The sequence below is a fragment of the Ambystoma mexicanum genome, chromosome 13 (genome assembly GCF_040938575.1).
Source record: "Ambystoma mexicanum isolate Mex_15411 chromosome 13, UKY_AmexF1_1, whole genome shotgun sequence".
In the NCBI taxonomy this organism is placed as follows: Eukaryota; Metazoa; Chordata; class Amphibia; order Caudata; family Ambystomatidae; genus Ambystoma; species Ambystoma mexicanum.
The window spans coordinates 267909724-267932232 of NC_090938.1; positions in this window are offsets into that span (position 1 = coordinate 267909724).

Below are 22509 nucleotides of genomic sequence, written 5' to 3' on the forward strand. Positions count from 1 at the left end.
TCTGTGACATTGAGTCATCAAGAACATTCATACATTTTTCGGACTTCTCTCTTAATAACTTGTATCCTTTCTGTTAGCTCATGTAAAGTCACCTTCCTCTGATCACCCTGTGCATGGGGTTGTGTCCATGAAGGTTACCTGATAAATTTCCTGAATTGCAGTATCTTTTTCCTGACCTAACTTAGCCGGTTGCAGTTTAATGATTTTTACATCATGGTAAAGCTGATCAAATTGAGCCTGTACATCTACATCCTTCATGATACGCTTTGCAGTTGTTTCCATTACTCTCTTTAAGACACATGCTTATAGTTTCAATGGCATGCAACAAACGATGGGTATTGGCAGTTTGATGAGTTAGTTTAGCTTGCAACTTATCATTTGCCTGTAGGCACAGGCTGTGCATGTCATTAATATTTTGAAATTCTCTGTCTGTGCATTATTTGGTTTCTTTGCACTCTTTCAATCCATCTTGTATGGCTCCTACTAAACTGTGTTGTTTTGTAGCAGCACTTGCTTGTTACCAAAAGACTGATTCAGCTATTTAATTTCTTGCTCACACTGGTCACTAACCTGTTCCAGGCGTGTTTACTTTGTGGTCTTTTGAGCAGTTTCTGTAAATGGGTGCAAATAATCTATCTTTCACCAACTTTAGGTGATAGAAGAGATGGGTGGAAAGGCTCACAAGAATCTTGTTTTCCTCCCTCGCCGTAGAGGTCATGTACAAATTTTGAGCGTGAGTCATCCTGCGGGCCTTCTGGTGCAAAAAGATCTATTCCTCATGCTCTACAATGTCCTTGATTTTGGCTTTCCATGACTCAAGATCCTGAATCACCCATTGCCCATGCAAGAAATATCTCATCACTCAATGATCAAGTGTCACCTCTCACTCTGTCCAGACGTCCTGTGACGACATGTCCAGAGTGTATGTTTCGTCAGAAATGAGTTAGTGTATATATTAGTAATCTATAATAAAATAAATAATGTACTTGCATTGTTTTCTCATTTTAAAAATTCAGTATTTCTAAAGATAAAACAACTTCTCAACTGTCAAATCACATACATAATTAAATTATCTCTACAATGTCCCAAAAGATTGCAACATTTATTCTTTAATTGGACCATACACCAGGAACCATCAATTCCGCACGGTAGTGCAACTTCTCACACATCTATGATCTTGTGCACAATATGTGTGTTGACATTAGTGATGTCATCTACTTAGCGCCTGGATAGAGGCCCCATTATGTAAGCTCTAATGTGCATCTGCTGATTTATTACCCTGGTATAAAATCCCACCACACAATCCCAGGACAAGACACAGGATGTAATAAAACTCATTTATTTAAATAAAACAGAATAAAAGGGGGTCTCCAAACTTCATGCTGAGAAAGTCAACACGCTGAACTATATGTACATAGGTAGCTGGTTTACGGATATAAGAGTTGGCCTCCCTGTGAAAATCTCACCAATATTCTGTGCACAAATGCAGTCATTCCAATGGATGAAATAAATTATATTTCTAAACCTCAATTTATGCATAACATGGTACAATTTACATGTCCTTGCATGCAGCTTATTGGCCAGTGTGCTTGAATACTTTGCACAGCACATTCATAAGGCCAGTTTTATTTTTTTTAAATACAGTCCAGGTTTGCCTAACCTGCAGCATCTGCTAGCCATTTTCCTAATGTGTCCAGCGCCGGCCAATGGGCCGTATCTCGCCGGGTCCATATACCGTCATTAGGTATCTAGCCGGATCTCGTGATCCAGCTTGTCTCTGCCTTTGCCACAGCAAAAAACCCACACACCAAACCAAAGCGCTCATTGGCTATGATAAGGAGTGGGGTCATTGGCGCCGGGAGCGCTCTTCTGCATAGGATGGTTCAAGCTCCTCTCATTTAATTGCTTTATTTCATACCTCATTCCCCGGAGATCAATGGGGAGCTAAGCCACTGAATAGTTCAAAGGCACCCCTCCCCACAGCACCTGTGTCAGAGGAACTGGCTGGAATGTGCAGGAGCTGGTTTATGGGAGCCTTGGTGAGGACAGTGTAGGCTTGCAGGGGGTGAAGCAGCTAGAAAACAATAAATGAAAGAGCAATGCTTTTGTTAACCATTGGGAGCTGTCAACTGCCAAGCGGGGGCCTGTCCTGGGCAGGGGAAAATAGTCGCAATCCAGCATCCTGGAGCGGTGCTTCCTGGGGAGATCGTACCCCACATCCCACGTGAGGAACAGACCAGGGAGAGGGCAAGGTCAGGACAGTGGCGTGGCTGGGGCACACAGTGCAGGGTCCTGGGATAATCGGGAGGTGAGCAGGACAATCGCAGTGCCAGTTTACACTGTGCCCAGAGAAGGGTGCCCAGAGAAGGGGCCATGCCAGTACACTGTGCAGCATCTGAAGGCCGAACTCACAATGTATGCAAATGTATGAATGCCAGGCGTGCACACTGCTAGGCATTACACCACGTTGGGCCATGGGAATGTGTACTGAATGTAGGAGAATGGATTGATTCATCACTATAGCCAAAGGGTCCAGTTCCAGGATATTGGGCAGTAGAATGACAACGAACTGCGAGTGTGCTGGGAAAAGGTTACTTTCAAAAAGAGCTGCGTGGCCCAAACACCGGGCAGCACAGCATCGGGTGTCCCACGAGTATCTGTGTGCAAATGTGCATCTTGCACTTTAACAGAATGAAAAAGCCATTTCCCAACTCAAAACGCTGCTTAAACTTGCATTCACTCGTTTTCTTTGAAATGTGTTTCTTTGTATTGTTGCACTACCACACAAATACGATGTAATGTGTATGTCCCTTCGTGTTTTATCACAGTTTATATGTATAAAGATGTTATATGCTTGTCAAACTACTTAATCACAAATAAATGTTTCTGTTGCGATGACAGCAGTTATTCAGAAATCTTAACTACAGGGCAGAAATACTTCCACCTCTGCCCTGAATATAAGCAAGTAAGCAACCAGCCCAACCCATGCCCTGGCCAAACACATTTGATAATACTTTTTATAAGGAATTGCAAAAAGTCTTATGATTAACCAGTTTTTAATATGTAACATCTCAGCAAGGGTCTCCCAACCTGCTGTGCTACCCTGGTAGCTTTCTACTGTGATGCATGTCTATGAATCCCTTAATGTATTTGTTAGGCGGAAACCTGTGCAGTTCCCTCTGGGACCACTGCAAAAGATTTAGGACTACAGGCGTTGGCGGTGAACCCACGTGGTAGCAGTCTGCACCACACAGATTCACGTGGTAGCTGTGGCTGAGCAGTCAGACTTCTCTCAAGAAAAGTTGAGCAGTATGTGGAGTATACAAAATAGGGCAATTCTTCACAGCAAGACAAGCAAACACGCAACGAGGCTTAGTGTAAAGATATTAAGGTATTTATTTATAACAAAATGTCTATGAAAAACACTAAGGCAAATCACGGCAAACAAATCAAACACAATTACTCTACGGAATAGACGATCAATCCCCCTAGCAATATCGACAACTCTAGGTTCTACTGGTACCACTTATTTTCAGACAGAGGTGTATACCTCAACCCAGATGACACTCGAATATTAGTTAGGACGGGAGATAAAAAGATAGGCAGGTTACGAAATCAACACAGTTCGATCCTATCGGATAAAATGCAAGGCAGGAAGGCAAGAATCACAATAGATCGTAAATTTCAGAGGCCAGGCCCACTCGGAGAGAGGCAAGGCGCGATGTCCCAAAAAGTCTCTAGTGGAGATGCATTCAAGTCTGTATTGCAAATGGTTATCGGTGGATTGAACCAGTTCAGAACAAAGAATGAGAAAAGCTTGGAGGCGACCCAACGGAACGGAGAGGATTAAGACACCTCACTCGAACCGATTGAAAGGGAAGCCAGGCGGACACGGTACCTTGTTGTGGAGGGCAGCTCCGGCGGGGGCAGTTGTTCCTGGTGGTGGATGCACGTTGGTTCTTTGCCAAGAGTAGGGATGATCTCGTCGTCGAAGAAAATGAAGTCCGGTGCACCACCAGGGAAGAGACCAGCCGCGGAGTGCTCCATCACAAGGCACCACCTTTTGGTCGCGGTTCAGGGGTAGTGGCTATCCGGTTGCCGAGGTGCTTCTGCACGGGCAATTCGACCACCGCGTCCTGAGGCGAATAAAAAGCAAAGGGGACTGGTTGTTCCCACCAGTCAGGGGAAGAGACTCTCCGGCCGGGAGATCTCCTCTGTCGTCGGGAAGTGGTGAGTCGGTTCCGCAGGGCTCCACCGGAGGTGTCGTCGTGCAGGTCGGCTCAGCGTTACCCTCGTCGGATTCTTAGGTCCTGTGGCAACTTCTGAAGATCCAGTCCCAAAAGCCGTGCTTTTATGCAGAAAACCCCCATTCATTCAGCCTAGTTGTCAATCAACACATGCTAAGTGGTGAGCGGGAAGGCTCACCCCCTGGGCCAATCACTCCAGAGTGCGACCGGAGTTGGCAAGGCAACTCGGTCCAGGGTGCCTAAACCCCCTCCCACACCCCTGTGGTAACCCAGACAGAATGGCACCACTTTGGAGGGTCTCTGTACAGAGCCCGCCAAAAGTGGAACAAAGGGCTCGACCTTTGGTTTAGGAGTCACAGAGACGAACACAGACGCCATTTTACAAACCGAGTTCTGGCAGAAAATACCACTCGATAAACCTATTTAAGATAAGTAGATCGGTGGTACGTCAGAGATTAATGAGAAAAAGTATCAATCTCCAACAATGGGACGAGTCCCATAGGGTTATGTTCGGGGACGAACATAACAAGTAGTTTCCACTGCCACCAGCCAAAACTCGACGAGGGGGGACGGGACAGTGCCCCCTCGAGTAACAGATCCAGGAGTAATCGAATTACCCCTACTAGTACGTCCACAATAAGATGGTTTGTACTAGTTCTGTTAGTAAATTTAGGTCTAGTAAAGCCAATGGTGACTTTACATGCCCGGGGAGACAGTAGTCAGTCCCCGGGTATGGAGTCTATGGTGGGGGACCCGCTAGGGCGCCCCCGTGTTACGGCACGTAGGGTGCGGTGTAACACACATAGAAAAACATATGAGACCCTATGGAGTAAAAGACCCCATAGCCCATCGAACACATTGACATTTCAAAAGGAATTACACACATACATGTCCAAGAGCGGGAGAAAAGAGTCTCACTCTTGGCAGGATGGAAAAAACAAACTCCAGAAATCCAGCAAAGCTGCTGGGGGACTCACTAGGTTAGGAAATTCAGCCTAAACAGAGAATTCTCCCTAACAGTATTAAAATCACTGCATTACCAACAGTATTTTGGGTGAACCGCTTCCATGGAAGTGATTTAAAGTGTAATTGATGGACAGTGTGGAGTTTGGAAAGAAGCAGCATGAAATAAATTGTACCATTTTTAATCTATTATTTTGAACATTTCCTTTGAGCGGAGTTCAACTGCCAGCTCTGGCCCTTTGGAACTCCGTCCCCTCCTCCAAACTCAGCCCCCACCCTGGCCCTTGGGAGATCTCCCTTTACTTTGTTCGATTGCCACTACTGAATGTGTCAATGAGGCTGCTTGCTTGATGTAAGATGGGACAGAGGTGTCTGCGAGGGAACAGGATTTTGTGTGAACCAGCTTCTCTGTCACTCCCATGTTTCTCCAATTTTGAGGATTAGCCACTTCGCATGTTACTCGCATATTGTCACCTACTTTTGCGGCCATTCTCTGAATGTACATGCCAGCATTGTGTCACCTGTATATGCATGTGGCCATTCGCATATTAATATCTGCATACATGCAGTTCCAGAGTTTCTTGTTGTGTTAACTGCGTGCTTCGTAAGTACATGGATTTCGCATGCTTTTTTCTGAATGCAAAATCATGTGTACCCAAAAATTACATTTGTGAGGTCGTTTCAGGTTTGCAAACTAAATGTAGGTGTTTCAGATGTGTTTTATGTCCACATATTTCGACCCTAAGGCAAGCAACGTTATGGCAAAGATGCAAGGTATGCTCTGTGCAGGAAACTTTCATCGCGGGAAGAGGGCGTGGAGAGCATTTCCTGCCCGTTCAGTGTTTCGGCAGTTTCCTTACTAGCAGTAACTCTTCTAAGGACATTCGGTCCCCACGCCAGTCTCCAGTACTAGGCTAGAGCATGTCGATTCCAGATCCGAAGGAGGCTTTATTTCCAAGTCTCATTCTATCGTGGCTTTTCCTGTGTAAGCTCTTTGATACGTCACTAGAAGTCTTATCGAGATATAACCAGCAGATGTGTAATGTAATCACGTAACCGTCAAACAAATGCCGTTAGTACTGGTCGCTTTTAATAACGCCATGTTTTGTTCTCCTTGCATCAGGTGCAGAAATGAGTAGCCAGATTTCTCAGCCTTTAAGTCTCGAGTTCACAGAAGGAGACAGAGCGCAGATCCACTGTAAGCACACAATTTCTGGATATGACCGTTTATTCTGGTATCAGCATCTACCAGGTGCATTTCCTGACCTTGTAATTTCAGGGTTTATAACCGCACTCAACAACAAACGATTCGCGATGACCATTGACAGGAACTCCTTGACCACAACGCTTTTTATTCATGGGCTCGAAATCGTGGACGCTGCCGTGTACTACTGTGCTGTGAGGGACACAACGGGCGTAGCACACAAAAAACCTGCACAAATAGATCCAGCCCAACAAACACCATCGAAGATATAGGCTGCCATCAGAATACATGCCTATAGCGACACCTGATGGAATACTGCTTACTACAGGTAGAAAAAAGGTCCTGCCGAACGCAATCAGTAGCAGAGCCTATAGATTTAGTGAATATACAGACATTATTTTTCAAGTGCGTTCTGGTGCCCACAATATGGGAAGGCTTTTCATATTGTGTCACACGTATTGCTCGAAAAAAATCCAGATACTCAAACCATTGGCAGGCATTGCTATCGAAAAGTAGTCACACCGTTCCATACAATGCTCAATTATATGCAACATGGTGAAGGATGTAATTACAGGCGTTATAACCGCTCTCGACAACAAACGATTCTCGATTACCATTGACAGGAAATCCTTGACCACAACGCTTTTTATTCGTGGAGTCGAAATTGGGGACGTTGCCGTGTATTACTGCGCTGTGAGCGACACGACGGGAGGAGCCCACAAAAAACCTGCAAAAAGAGATCCAGCCCGACAAATACCATGGAAGATACAGGCTGCCATCAGAATACATGCCTATAGCGACACCTGCTGGTGTACTGTTTACTTCAGGTAGAAACATTCTACAAAGGTCCTGCCGAACGCAATCAGTAGCAGAACCTATAGATTTAGTGACTATGCAGACATTATTTTTCAAGTACGTTCTGGTGCACACAATATGGGAAGGCTTTTCATATTGTGTCACACGTATTGCTCTAAAGATACTCAAACCATGGGCAGGCATTGCTATCAAAAAGTACTCACACCGTTCCATACAATGCTCAATTATATGCAACATGGTGAATGATGTTGCCAAGCAGCCCAACACCCCGAGATTCCAAGCAGTCCGAGGTTCAGGTATGGGTGTGCCAGTCGTATCCTGTTACATGCCTAGTTACTACATGACATTCAGATGAGATTGTGTTCATTGAACACATGAAGACGAGACTCCATTATGACCAGTTGACATAGGAAGAACATATCGCACTATGCCAAGCATGTCAGGGGAAGTCCAAATTGACGTTACCATTTATCACAGTAAGGACAGATTGCCAAGTCCCATCATGCAAAGTAAATTCAGGTTCCACTATATCCAGTTAGCATAGTACCGGGATTACTAACTTTCCTAGTTAGTAAAACAAAACCATATCGGTGAAGGCCCAGTTATCAGGTTAAGTGTAGATTTAATTATATCCATTTAGAAAATTATGGGGAGATTTCTTTATTTCTAGTCACTACAACAGTGAAGTATTTTATTATGTCTAATAATCACTGAATGGCTGCATTACACGAAGCTCAGTTAGCCCAGTAATCACAGATTTATGAATGTCCAGTTTTCACAATATGACCAAATCCAGACGGCCTAGTTAGCACAGTTATGCCCGATTCTGTAGAGTGCAAGGACGGATTACTGTATGCCTCATTAGCCAGGAGCAGAAACGTGTATGCCTCACCGCCATGTTAAGCCCAGATTTAAGTATACCCACTAGCACAGCAGGGCCAGATTTATTAGAAGCAGTTAAGAAAGTGTGGCCAGTTTCCTGCATGCTCACATAGCCATAGCTTAGTACAAAGAAAACGCATATGTCTATTTCTTATAGCATGGCCATATTCCAGTGTGCCATGTTAGCCCGGTCAGGGCAGAATTTAGTTTTCCCAGTGGTAATAGCAAGAAAAGAGTACAATATGCCAAGCTAACTCAGTAAGGGCAGATTTCAGAGGTCATTAGAACAATAAGGAAAGGTTTTATGGTAGGCCCAATTAGTAAAATAATGATGACATTGTTAGTATTAATAATAATACTAATGATAATAATAGTAATAATAATGTATTTATTGAGTTTGAGCCCAGCTTCAGGAAGTGAACAGAGTGCTTTACATGTCATAGGGGGTATTAAAGATACAAGGGAGCAGATCGCTAATAATAGGGTGGACGGGGGTGCCCTTTTTGTCAACAAGGGATCTACAAACAACCATGGGAGAAAACGGGGAAGAGATCACCAAGTCTCAGATTAACTGGGGAGTGTGTATTGACCTATGTGTAAGTTTGAAGGATTGGCAAATGGCAAGGATGTAGAAGCCCTGGCTTTTTTTATTTTTATTAATGATTAAATGATGCAGGTAATTCTATCTCTGAAAGGGTGGTATGCTAAGCAGAACCCACTTTCAGCAAACTCCATGTTAAAAGCATATTGGACACCTGTGCCCTGCTGCATCAGAATCCTAAAATGCAGTGCCTGCCTTCCAGTGGCATAGAGCAGGCTCAGAGATCACAGATTCCCTCTTCGCAGCGGGGGTGACAGCAGTCACTTTGGTGCCAAGGTGCCCTTTAAAGTAGGCTCCTCTATTAAAAAACGACATACTTAGAAGCACTTACCATCTGTGTGGCAATTTAATCTTTAAACATAATCCATACCGGCAGGTGGGGTATAATGGCTGGTATTTCATATAATTATTAAAGCCAAACCAGATCTGGATCATAATTGTATCAACACTGTGAGCCAGCCAAACCATGAACAGACTGTGTGTATTCTTGCTAGATGTACTGTCTCTAATGCACTGTGTCTCTAATGTACTGTCTCTAATGAACATGGTCAATGCAGACTTCATTGTTACTGCATACCTATGGTGTAATCCTGCATCTATTCCAATCCCTCACCATCATGCACCCAGATGCGTTGCAATAGAAGCTGCATACACCATGTTGCCACATGCCTGAGAAAAGGAAGAAAACCCACTAACAATGCAAAACGGAGGTTCCGTAAGACCAAATAAGACACATACCAACAGACATAGCAACATGTTTGTGGAATGATAATGCTGTAGCACACACTAATAGTTGAACCAGTAAATTCGACCGGGCAACTCTGAGAAACATCCCTAATCCCACAAACCCTTATAGGGACAGGATGTGCCACTCATTAGGCCTGATAAAAGTCGAAAGGGGCACACCTCAGCTCAAACATCTGCCCCTGCCAAAGTCCACAAACTGTTGACCATGCTACACACACACAATCAACCATGACAGGTGAACACACAGTCAAAAATCAGTTATCATAATCAGTAAACAGTCTCCCCACCGATCCATCAGATTGACAAAACCATAACGATCATTGGCATCACCCCTGGGTGAGTAATACAACCCTCGAGCCAAAGGTGACAGAGCTAAAGGTTAGTAAAGCCAGAGTGAACACACACAGTGCCCCGCTCCCATGCAAACACCACCGAAGTGTCAGCAAATGCCATGCACTCACCTGTCCATGGAACTCACCTGCCTTGCATACCATGCACACCATCGGGAGATGCTCTACCGACATCGAATGCAATGCAGAGTAACAGCACAAAATAAAAATACATGCACATACATGATCACAGTTGACATCAGAAAGAAAATATGCATACAACACAGAGTGCAGGAGCAACACAGGCTGACACAGGGTTAATGGCAATTGACATTGATTTGTACAAGAGTACAGTGTACCACACCAGAGAGAGGGAGAAAGAGAGTGGCACAGAGAGTGAATAACAAGGAAATGACAGATCAAGGAGTCCATGTCTTGGTTTACCAATGTACAATGACATGCTGCACAGCACAGTCGGTGCGCCCATTGAGGTATCCACATAGGTAGCTTAAACAGTGACATGAGCTCTAATCAAATTACCACAAAGCCATGTGAGCATGCAAAGGACATATAAGAGAACCAACACGTGCAGCAAAGATGCCCAACAATGAAGCATGCCCAACATGCAAGACAGTGCAAATGCTTACCAAATAACTAGGTTTGCATGTTGTAAATCCCACATGACCTTCACCAGTAAGTGTGTTTCCTAATTTGTTAAATGAAGAACATTGTCTGGTGGAGGGCATGAGGAGTGTGGACTTCGAATTGTGCAGGATGTCTCATAGGGACATCAGTCACTGCCACATCACGGTTTACTGGAACAACATGGGCAAACAATTTAAAACACCCATTGTGCGGTATCATTGACACAGCACACACGTGCTACAGAACAACAAACCTATTATTACCTGCACATGCCATCCTGTGTACCCCATGCAAATATGCTAGATGACTTCACTAGGCATGCTTGCTCTTACACCACTGCACATGAATAGTCCCTGAGGAGTTAATGGCATACCTCAAGGGCAATCAATACAAAAATAACACAGACCACAACCAGGAAAGAGCAAAAAAAAATATGGCATGCCAACATCTGGCCAGGGGGGTGGAAAAAAAGAAAAAAAATGTCCATCTTGGACCGGGGGCGGGAGGTCCATGTTAAGGAGAATTCTCCAGAATTTCCCTTACCTATTGAGTCCCTCAGCAGCTTTGCTGGATTTCTAGAATTTCTTTCTTTCACCTGGTAAGAGTGTGAGCCTGTTTTCCCACTCTTACATGTTTTTTGCTGTGTGTGTTTAACATTTGTGTGTTCATAGACTGTGGAGCCTCACCTACTCCACAGGCATCATCTTTTTTACTGTTTGTTACACAGCACCTTCAGCTCAGTGACACAGGGTTGTCTTTTAGACTTCCCAACTCAGACTCCATTTCTGGGACTGACTTTTGTCTCCCTGAACATGTAAAGTTGCCATTAACTTTATTAGTCTATTAAAATCCACAGACCCAGTGCACCCTTCTTACATAGAGTACTGGAAAGGGTTAATACTTATCCCTTTTTGTCTGTTTCTCTTGGTGCATTGTTTTGCTCCCTTTTCATCAAGACTTGGCTGGTGGAAGTTGTAACTACCCTATTTTTCCTACCGCGGTTATCTTAAATAACCTTGGCATTGTTTTAGTCTATCTTAGTAGCCTCGAACCTAAACCCGCTGGACCATATACATTTTTATACAGTTCCGGCTGGGTTTATTCACCATTTCTTTTTGAAAATGTCTTTCTTGTGTTTTTCTCTGCATGCCAAAAAAGGTTTGGTTCCTTTGTTCACCGTCCCTCTACGGGCTTCTACACAGAAGTACTGCTTAGGCGCCTGAAAGTCTGGGTAGGCAGGATGTGAGGGAGGGCTTTTAGGACCCCTGCCATGGGTTCCCTTGGTAACCCAAGTCGCACTCCTGTTTGATTGTCTAGGTGACTGTCCCAGCAGGACAGCCACCCTGCTGTGTGATTGATAGCCAGGCTGTGTGAATGGGGGAAAACTGTATAAAAAGCAGGTCTCTGGGTCTGGAAAGGCAGAGTCGCCACTGGAATGAAAGAACAGACGAGGAGCTGATGGGAGAGGATCCCTACCACGACTGAACCGCCTGGTGAAGCCCTGCTGCAGGTCCGAATCTTCGAACGACAATGACAGAGAAGATCCTCCAGGAATCTTCTTCTCCTGAGCTGGTGCGACCAACCAGTTCACCCAAACTACAAGCCAGGACTCCATCCTCTGGTCGAATTCGCTGTACAGAGCTAAAGTGGGCCGGGTAGCCAGGAAGGTCAGACCTTGCTTGGGTTTTAAGGAGTGCACCTTTTATCCATTAATTTGCTCTGGTGCTGGTTTCTTCCATTGGCAGTGCAGGACCCTCCAGTCTTCCTATTTCATGTCAGTCCGACAGTCGCTTCAGGAACCGTGAGCCTGCAGGAACTGTCAGGAACATCCGGCTCAGCTACAACTTCTTCTCCATTTAAAGGTACTGTGAAAATCTGGTTATTCGTTTTGTTCAGCCGCGGTGAAAGTGTGTGAAATCTTTCTCCAATCCGAGGGTTTGTCCTTCTCTACTCTTTGAACTAACTTTTCTGCCGACCAACTTCGTCCGGAACTTTTGGCAAAGACTTAACCGCGAACTACCCTGAACTATGTGATCTTGGGAAAAAGACTTTTGTCCTATTGACTTTGGCCCTAAGCCTTTTTGATTTGATTGAATCAGTGTAGTTCCTCTGTCTAGATTGCCTTGCTTACTTACCTGTTGATGCTGCTCAATTTCTGCCTAACTTTGTCTTTCACTCCCTTTTTAATTACTAGAGTGCCATTTTGCTCCCACTTCATTTTGTGAACTTAACTTGTCTGGAAACTATTTGGAGTGGTGTGTTGTATTAAGAGTATGATTTTGAACTGCTTTACTTTAATGAAATGTTATACAACTGATGTGTAAATAAATGTATGTTCTTTTACTCAGAAACCTTGAGTCAGTGTTTGTTTGAATTACAGTAATTGCTGTCCTTTGCGTAACCATTGATACTGCTCACTTGCTCTTGAAATAAGTCTGGCTGCTCAGCCATCACTACCACTTTTACTGTGCAGTACAGGCTTGTACCAAAGGTGAATTTGTACTGTCACTTGTAGTATTAATTGTGTGCGGTGTTCCCAAGGGGTACTGCATATAATTCTGCCTAATACTGGTGTACAGCGGTGAGGATAAAGTATAGTAATTACATTTATAGTGCTGCTGTTACCTTGGATCAACTAACCACAAGGCTAACATCACTAAAAAGCAATATTAATCATGTCTGATATGGAAAGCTACAGTCAGGAGACCCTCCTTAGTTACACTGCGGATTATTTAAAAAATCTGTGTAGAGAAAGGAATCTCTCTGCCAAAGGCAAAAAGTCGGAATTGATTGAAAAGTTATTAAAGAACCAAATTCTGGCGAGTGGGTCTGAAATGCCTGACTCTCCAGCAAATGTGGAAAATAATGAGGATGATAAAGTTTCTATTATTGATGAGTTAGAGGAAGTAGATGTGTCTCCAAATGTAGGCCCCACTGCTCCCTTGTCTGCTCAGCAACCTTAACCTTTGTCCACTGGGATCTGATCAGGTCCTACACTCAGTCCTGAATTCATTGCTCTAGACACGATGAGGCTTCAACTGGAATTCAAATGTTTAACAGCTCAAACTGAACAGAAGCACCTAGAACTTAAGCTCAGAGAAATGGAGTTGAATCATGAACTAGAAATGAAAAGGTTATCTCTTGAAAATGCTTCTCTCCAAGAGTATTCTAGGTCTTCCAGTCCTAAGTGACCCGGTAAGCCTAAAGACATTGTGGGTATGTATGAGGTTAAGCTTGATATTTTGGATTGATTGGCAATGTTTGAATATAACCATGGGATTCAAGGTCTTACAGGGAATCAGTTGCTTCCCTGGCTCTTCTCTAGGCTACCCACTGTTGCATCTGATGTTGTAGTGGAGTTGGGGGAGGTGGATAGGATGGATTATGAATGTGTGAAGCTAGCTTAAATTGCTAGATTTGGGAAGATGCCTTCCCAGTACCTTAAGAGGTTTAGGACCTTCAAAAAGCATGATGGTACCCCTTTGGATACCTGGGTATGTGAATGTTTGAAAAACGTAGATGGTTGGGTTAAGGGTTACAGAGTGAACACTTATGAAGGTATGAGAAATCTTGTTATGTTGGAGTCGATTTAGCTCTCCTGAGCTCAGACAGCACTTGGCTGTATCTAAGGAGATAGATCCAAAGAAGTTAGCTAAGGCTGCTGACTTGTGGGTTGCCAACAAGGCTACTCACAAGGATTCTGGCGCAACTCAGAAGAAGGATGAGGGAAAGCAGCCAAAGAAAGATAACAAGGAGAATTCTAATACCTCCAATCCAAAAGAGGGCCACAAACAGCAACATAAGGGTAAACCAAAAGGGAAACCGAATCAGGCTAGTGCACCATCTGGACCCAAACCAGATGGAAATTAGAACAGACCCCCATTCATCAAGACATTTATTTGGGAAATGTTATGTTTGTGGGTCAACTGACCATGTGAAAGGGGATCCCAAATGTAATGGTAAACCTTCAGGGGTCCACACTGTCTCCTTAGCCTTCTCCCCAGAAGAAGAAGTACCTATTACAAGTGGAAACGTTCACCTACTGGCTGATGACCCCATGAGAGTCTCAGCTAGTGTTTCTTTAGTGTCCCTGGGTGTGTGGGAACAACAGAATTTAGATGTCTATAATTCCATCCCAGATAATACTAAAGAGTATTATAAAGATAGTGTTCTTGTTAATGGCCAGGAGACCTGTGCCATCAGGGACACTGGAGCCAGCATAACTGTGGTGGATGAATCATTTTTCAAGGTGGAGGATGTTGCTAAGGCACCCAAACACCTCACCAAGTTCGCTGGAGGCCCTGTGCAAATGCTTCCCCAGTTACCAGCTCTCATCCAGTGTAATGATATGACTGTCAAAATACCTGTTAGTGTGCAGAGTGAAGTGCCTGGGAGAGTCCTGTTGGGTAATGACCTGAAAACTCTTGCAGTTGTGTCCAGCACCCCTAGGCCTCCCAGTAAGAGGAGACAGGAGCTCACTAGGCCTGCAAGGGACAGGACCTTGAGAGGCTCTCCAGAGGAGTTGATAGAGGAAACTATCACTCCTACTCCACAGGAGTAACTCAATGCTATTTCTAGGAAGAATGAGGCAAAGGGGAAACCCAAGACCTTGAGGAAAAAGTCAGACAGCACCCCTGTGCGACCAACAAGGACATCCCCAAGATTGTCCAAGATCACACCTGTGATCTTCCAACCTGCTGAGGCAGAGTGTGAGGTGCAACCTTGTGTGGTTGAGCCAGTTTCTGAAGAATCAGATCTGGAAGAAGACACTGTTTTGGTTGGAGATCTTGACCCTGTTGACCATCCTGAGCGGCAGTCCTTACTGGCAGAAGGTGGACCCAACAGGGCAGACTTCAGCAGAGGACAAAGAGAGTGTCCTACTCTCGAAGGTCTTAGACAACAGGCTGCTAACCAACTTGATGGGCAACAAGTTGGAAAGCATAGGTTAGGCTTGGAAGATGGCCTCTTCTACAGTGAACCAACAGAGTCTATCCCTGGAGACTGCAAAAGAAGTGTAGTGCCTCCAGTTCCTACAGTTGGCCCATCAGATACCTTTGGCTGGTCATTTGAGTTTCAAGAAAGACCAAGGAAAGGCTCTCCTTATACTTCTACTGGCCTAAGATGGGTTCAGAAGTTGACAAGTTCTGTAGGAGCTGTCACACTTACCAAACCTCTGGCAAGAGTAGAGCCAGGAAATTGGCACCTCTGGTGCCTCTCCCAGTGGTGGGAGTTCCTTTTGAGAGGGTGGGCATCGACATTGTTGGTCCCCTTGACCCTCCCACATATTCAGGGAACAGGTTTATCATGGTTGTAGTAGCCATGCCTCAAGATACCCAGAAGCCATACCTACGAGAACTGTGTTAGGTAGAATCCTGTGATTAAAAGATTAAGACTATACAAGTAAGCAGTAAACCCGATTGGTAGCAGTCTGCACCACCCAGATTTACCTGGTAGCTGTGGCTGAGCAGTCAGACTTCTCTCAAGAAGAGTAGGGTATTATATAGAGTATACACAATAGGTCTAAAAACACAGTAGAGCAAACAAACACTGACCAGAGCTTTGTATCAAAAGTATATAGTTATTTATTTAAAACACACTTTAGGCAATACACTAGCATTCTAAATCAAAAGCAAGTTAAAACACAGTTAAGTGAAGTATAAACAATCCCTTGATAACTATTAGACAATTCAGAATTAAAACACCTCTATATGTTAAAACAGATGTGAGTGTGTAACCTAGATGGCACTCCAATAGTTAAGTTAAATGGAGAGAAAAAGGCAGGGCATGAAAATAAAACAGTTCCCAACACTTTTAGAAGTTCAAAGCAAGGAAGTAAAGGCAGTATACACTGTAGAGCCAAAGTTCATAGGCCAGGCCCACTTTAAATGGAGCAAGGCGAAATGTGCCCTAGATCACACAGTTTAAAATGCACTAAACGTCTTTGCAGAATGTTCAAAATAGGTTGGGGTGATTCAAGAAGTAAAGTTAAAAGGTCTGGGGCCAACCCAGTTGGAATGCCAAGGATTTAAGGGTCACCTTTAGCAATCCGTAGTAAGGGAGGCCAGGCAGAATACAATACCTTAAAGGGAGAGGAAGTTCCAGCGGTGGCAGTTGTTGCTAGCAGTGGCTGCAGGTCATTGTTTCTATCAGGGGAAGAGAGGATCTCGTAGAGGGTGGAAACTTGGAGTCAATGCACTGCACAGGGATAAAACCAGCCGCGGAGTTCGTCGGTTAAAAGGTGTGTTCCTTTTTATCGCGGTCAAAGTGGTGAAGCTTGGCTATCGGCCGCCGGGGTGCTTGACATGGGCAATTTGACCAAGAGACATCTTTGGAAGGCGAAAGGGGCAAACTGGTTGATCCCGCCAGCTCAAAGGAAGAAGACTTGTCCACCAGAAGATCTTATCTTGCCGTTGGGAAAGTGGTGAGTTTGTTGCAGCAGGGCTCCACCGGTGGTGTCGTCGTTGCAGATGGCTCAGCTTCTTCCCTCTTCGGATTCCTAGGTCCTGTGGCGACTTCTGAAGTTCCAGTCCCAAAAGCCCTGCTTTTATGCAGAAAAACCCCCATTCAACAGCCTAGCTGTCACTCAAACATGCTAAGTGGTGAGCCGGGCAGCTCACCCCCGGGCCAATCAGAATAGAGTGTGACTTGCGTTGCAAAGGTAATGCAGTCCAGGGTGCCAATTCCTCTCCCCACACATCCTGTGGAACCCAGACAGAGTGGCACCATTTGGAGGGCTTCTGTGGAGGAGCCCACCAAAATAGTGGAACATAGGGCCGACCTTGGTTAGAGTTACAGAGACGGACACGAACGCCATTTTAGAAAAGAGTTCTGGCAAAAAGACCCAACCGTTGATTTAATATTAAATAAATGAACCGGCGGTATCTTTAACATTGCACCAAAAAAGTGGTGCGTTTAAAATCAATGTGAAAATCCCATAGAAAATATTCCGGTGGAATATTTTGCGTTGTAACCATTGCCACCAGCCAGAAACTCGACAAGTGGGGACTGGACAGTTCCCCCTTGAAAACAGACCCAGGGGCAATCGAATTAACCCCTTACAGTACTTCCACAACATGATGGTTTGTACTGGTTCTGTTCACAATTTTGGACTAGTAAAGTCAATGTTAACTTTACATGCCCTGGGAGACAGTAGTCAGTCCCAGGGTATGGAGTCTATGTTTAGGGGTCACTATGACACCCCTGTGTTACTGCACTGAGGGTGCTGTGTAACACATACACAAAAAACAGATGCTACCCTATGGAGTAAAAGACTCCATAGCCCATAAGCACACAAAAAGTCAGAGACATACCTCAAATCATGCCTAAGAGTGGGAGGAAAAGAATCTCACTCTTAGTAGAAGAAAAAACAAACCCCAAAAATCCAGCAAAGCTGATGGGGGACTCACTAGGTTTGGGAAATTAGCCTTATAAGAGAATTCTCCCTAACAAACTGTTACGGCTCAGGCTGTGGCTAAGGCTCTACATGTTGATTTTAACCAGAGTAGGGTTTCCTAAGGAAGTGATATCTGACAGGGGACCCATTTTTATGTCCAACTACATGCAAGCCATGTGGAAAAACTGTGCTGTCACTTACAAGTTCTCTACCGCTTACCATGCACAAACAAATGGGTTAGTAGAGAGGTTTAATCATACTATGAAGAGCATGATAGGTGCTTTAGAAGAACCCCTTAAGAGAAAGTGGGACCTTCTACTGCCATGCCTTGTCTTTGCTTATAGAGAAGTCCCTCAGGGGGAGTTGGTTACAGTTCCTTTGAACTTCTCTATGGCCATCCAGTCAGAGGTGCATTGGCCCTGATTAAGGAGGGGTTGGAGAGTGCTCCTTCCCCCAAGCTAGTCAGAGTGTCTGACTATGTGATAGGTCTCCAGAGGAGAATGTCACACATGATGGCAGAAGCTAGTGACAACTTAAAAGCAGGTCAGGCTCTGGTCAAACATTGGCATGACCAGAAGCCCAGCACGGGTGAGTTTACTCAAGACCAGCTTGTATTAGTTATGGTGCCAACAAGGCAGAGGGCCTTGCAGGACAAATGGATATGACGCTTCAAAGGTTGTGGGCAAACTTGGAGAGGTGAACTATTTGGTGGACTTAGGCAGACCTAAGGAGGCTCCCAGAGTCTTTCACACCAACCGTTTGAAGGCTTGAGACCAGAAGTGGGAGCTCTGCTTCCAGCTTCAGCTCAAGAGGAGGTGGAGAGTGAACCTCTACCTGACCTCCTCAGAGGTCAACTTTTGGATGGGAAAATAGAAGGAGTCAATCTCTCTTCTCAACTGACTTCTGAACAAGAGGAGCAGTGCAAAGTTCTGTTAAATCAGTTTGCCTTCCTGTTTTCACTATCACCAGGCTTGACCCCTTGGTGCCAGCATGACATTCTCACTGGTGACTGTTTATCTGTGAAAAGCAGAGGTTACAGAATGTCAGAACATGTGAGATCCCACATCAAAGGAGATGTCAACAAGATGCTTTATCTCAGGGTTATAGAGCCCTCTACATGTCCATGCTCTAGTCCAGTTGTTCTAGTACCAAAGGCAGGATCCAAGGAGTTGAGATTCTGTGTGGACTATAGAGCTCGAAATGCAGTCACTAAGACTGATGCCTGTCCTTTGCCAAGGACAGATGAACTGGTGGATGGACGTGGTTCAGTAAAGTACCTCAGTACATTTGATCTGACGTCAGGCTATTGGCAAATAGCCCTGACAGACCATGCCAAGGAGAAAACAGCATTCTCAACCCCAGCAGGCCTCTACCAGTTTAAAGTTATGCCTTTTGGATTAAAGAATGCACCTGCTACATTCCAAAGGATGGTCAATCAAGTTCTGAATGGGATGGAGGACTTCTGCATGGCATACTTGGATGACATTGCAGTGTTCAGCCCTACATGGAAAGAACATATTGATCACTTAGGATATGTTTTGCAGGCTCTTGAGCAGGCCCATCTGACCATAAAGGCAAGCAAATGTCAAATCGGTCAGAGCAAAGTGGTCTACCTTGGTCATGAGGTAGGAGGAGGTGAGATAAGGCCATTGCTCAGCAAAGTACAAGCTGTGCAAAACTGGGCCACCCCTACTACTCAAACCCAAGTTAGAGCTTTCCTAGGTCTCACTGCGTACTACAGGAATTACATAGAGAACTATGGGACCATAGCTTCTCCCTTGAATGTGATCTCCTCTCCAAAATTCCCTAAAAAGGTTACATGGAATGAGGAGTGCACTAAAGCCTTTGAAAACTTGAAGAAAGCCCTTTGTCAATCTCCAGTCCTCAGAGTTCCTGATTATCACCAACCCTTCATTGTGCAGACAGATGCCTCCAATACAGGTATAGGTGCAGTCCTTAGTCAACTGGATGAGAAAGGTAGGGGGCACCCCATTTGCTTCATCAGTAGGAAACTGAAGGAACCAGAAACAAGGTGGGCAGCCATAAAGCGTGAATGTTTTGCCATTGTGTGGTTTCTGAAGACGTTTAGACCATACTTGTATGGATCTACTTTTGTGATTCAGACAGACCACCAAGCCTTGAGATGGTTAATGCAAATGAAAGGGGAAACCCAAAACCTCTTAGATGGTCAATCTGACTGCAAGGGTTTGATTTCACCATTGAGCACAGAGCAGGATGTCACCACCAAAATGCTGATGTCTCTCTAGGATGTTTTTAACCGACTAGAGGTAGAGATTCATCCAGGAGTGGAATTTATCCTCCTGTCCCTTAGTCTGGGTGCGGGGGGGCGAGTGTTAGGGAGAATTCTCCAGAATGGCTTATTTCCCTTACCTACTGAGTCCCTCAGCAGCTTTGCTGGATTTCTAGGATTTATTTTTTTCACCTGGTAAGAGTGTGAGCCTTTTTTCCCACTCTTACATGTGTTCTGCTGTGTTTGTTTAGCATTTTTGTGTTCATAGATTGTGGAGCCTCAACTACTCCACAGGCATCATCTTTTTACTTTGTGTTAAACAGCACCTTCAGTGCAGTGACACAGGGTTGTCTTTTAGACTTCCCAACTCAGACTCCATTTTCTGGGACTGACTACTGTCTCCCTGAACATGTAAATTTGCCATTAACTTTATTAGTCTTTTAAAATCTTCTACACCAAAGCCCTCCTTAGGCACCTGAAAGTCTTGGTAGGCAGGATGTGAGGGAGGGGTTTTAGGACCCCATTTAGGACCCCTGCCATAGGTTCCCTTGGTAACCCAAGTCGCACTCCTGTTTGATTGGCTAGGTGACTGACCTGGCGGGACAGCCACCCTGCTGTGTGATTGACAGCCAGGCTGTGTGAATGGGGGAAATCTGCATAAAAAGCAGGTCTCTGGGTCTGGAAAGGCAGAGTCACCACTGGAACGAAAGAACTGACGAGGAGCTGACGGAAGAGGACCCCTACCACGACTGAACCACCCGGTGAAGCCCTGATGCGGGTCCGAATCTTCGAACTCCAACGACAGAGAAGATCCTCCAGGCATCTTCTTCCCCTGAGCTGGTGGGACCAACCAGTTTGCCCAAACTACAAGCCAGGACTCCCTCCTCTGTTCGAATTTGCTGTACAGAAATACAGTGGGCCGGATAGCCAGGAAGGTGACACCCTGCTTGTTTTTTTTTTATGACAACATTTTATTGATTTTTACAAAGTAATATATTCATTACAAAAATGCAATAATTATGAGTTAATTCACGATAAAGTGTCTCTCGGAATGTTTGTAGGTTGGGGAGAGGTTGATGCTGGTCTCCTGGCCATTGTCGGTGGTTCATCTTGGTCACGCATAGGTGTCCGACTTGCCTCTGGCGTGATTAGGGGGATTATATTGGAGCCATCTGGTGAGTGGGGGTCTCCTAGTGAGGGCTGGGAATTGGGCCGCATAATCCAAAAATGGGTCCCATATATTCAAGGTTCTATTTAGGGAGTCTGTTTGTATTGCCTTAATATTTTCAGCTACTGTTATGTCCCAGCATTTGGCCCACCATAAGGCAATCGAGGGGCCACTTTCGTCTTTCCATAGTCGGGCTATTGAGATTTTTGCGGCTAGTAGTAGGCGATTGCATAGGCGGGGTATTTGTCCTGAGATCGGGAATGCTCCGTCTCCGGTTTCGCCTAAAAGGACAATTCCTGGGTCCCAGGGAATGGAGAGTGCGGAGATATCTTTGATATGTTTTAGGACTTCCTTCCAGTATACCTCATCCTTTGGGCAGGACCACAGCAAGTGGAATAGAGATACGGGAACCGGGCAGCCGTGCCAACATGTGTCAGGGATGTCTGGGTTGGCTTTATGGATTTGAGTAGGGGTGATATAGTATCTGTAGCACAGTTTATAACCCCCTTCTCTGTTTGTGATGCATTGTGAGCTTTTGTGCAATCTAGCCCAAATTTTCCCCCATTCTTCTACCGCTATTACCCTGCTTGGGTTTTAAGGAGAACACCTTTTATTCAGTGCTTTGCTCTGTTGCTGGTTTCTTCCCTGGGCAGTGCAGAACCCTCCAGTCTTCCTACTTCATGTCAGTCCGACAGTCGCTTCAGGAACCGTGAGCCTGCAGGAACTGCCAGGAACGTGCGCCTGAGCTACAGCTTCTTCTACATTTAAAGGTACTGTGCAAATCCGGTTGTTTGTTTTTCGTTGCGCCGCGGTGAAAGTGTGTGAAATCTTTCTCGAATCTGAGGGCTTGTCCTTCTCTACTCTTTGAACTAACTTTTCTGCCGACCAACTTCGCCCAGAACTCTTTGCAACAACTTAACCGCGAACTACCCTGAACTGTGTGATCTTGAGCAAAATACTTTTTTCCTATTGACTTTGGCCCTAAGCCTTTTTGAGGTGAATTTCTACTGTCACTTGTAGTCTTAATTCTTGTGGTGTTCCCAAAGGGTACTGCATATAATTCTGCCTAGCAGTCCACCCAGGAGGGGGGTTGGGATGGGTGCACGTCAACACCCATATGTGTGAATGTTGAAAAAAACAATTGCCTCCATGGGTTCATAGACCACACGGCTATCATGGATTGGGAGGGCTGTTGCCTCCTTCCTGTGTAGAATGCAAAGGTGGTAGTGGTAAGGGAGGTTGACCACATATAGTCCTGGCCTG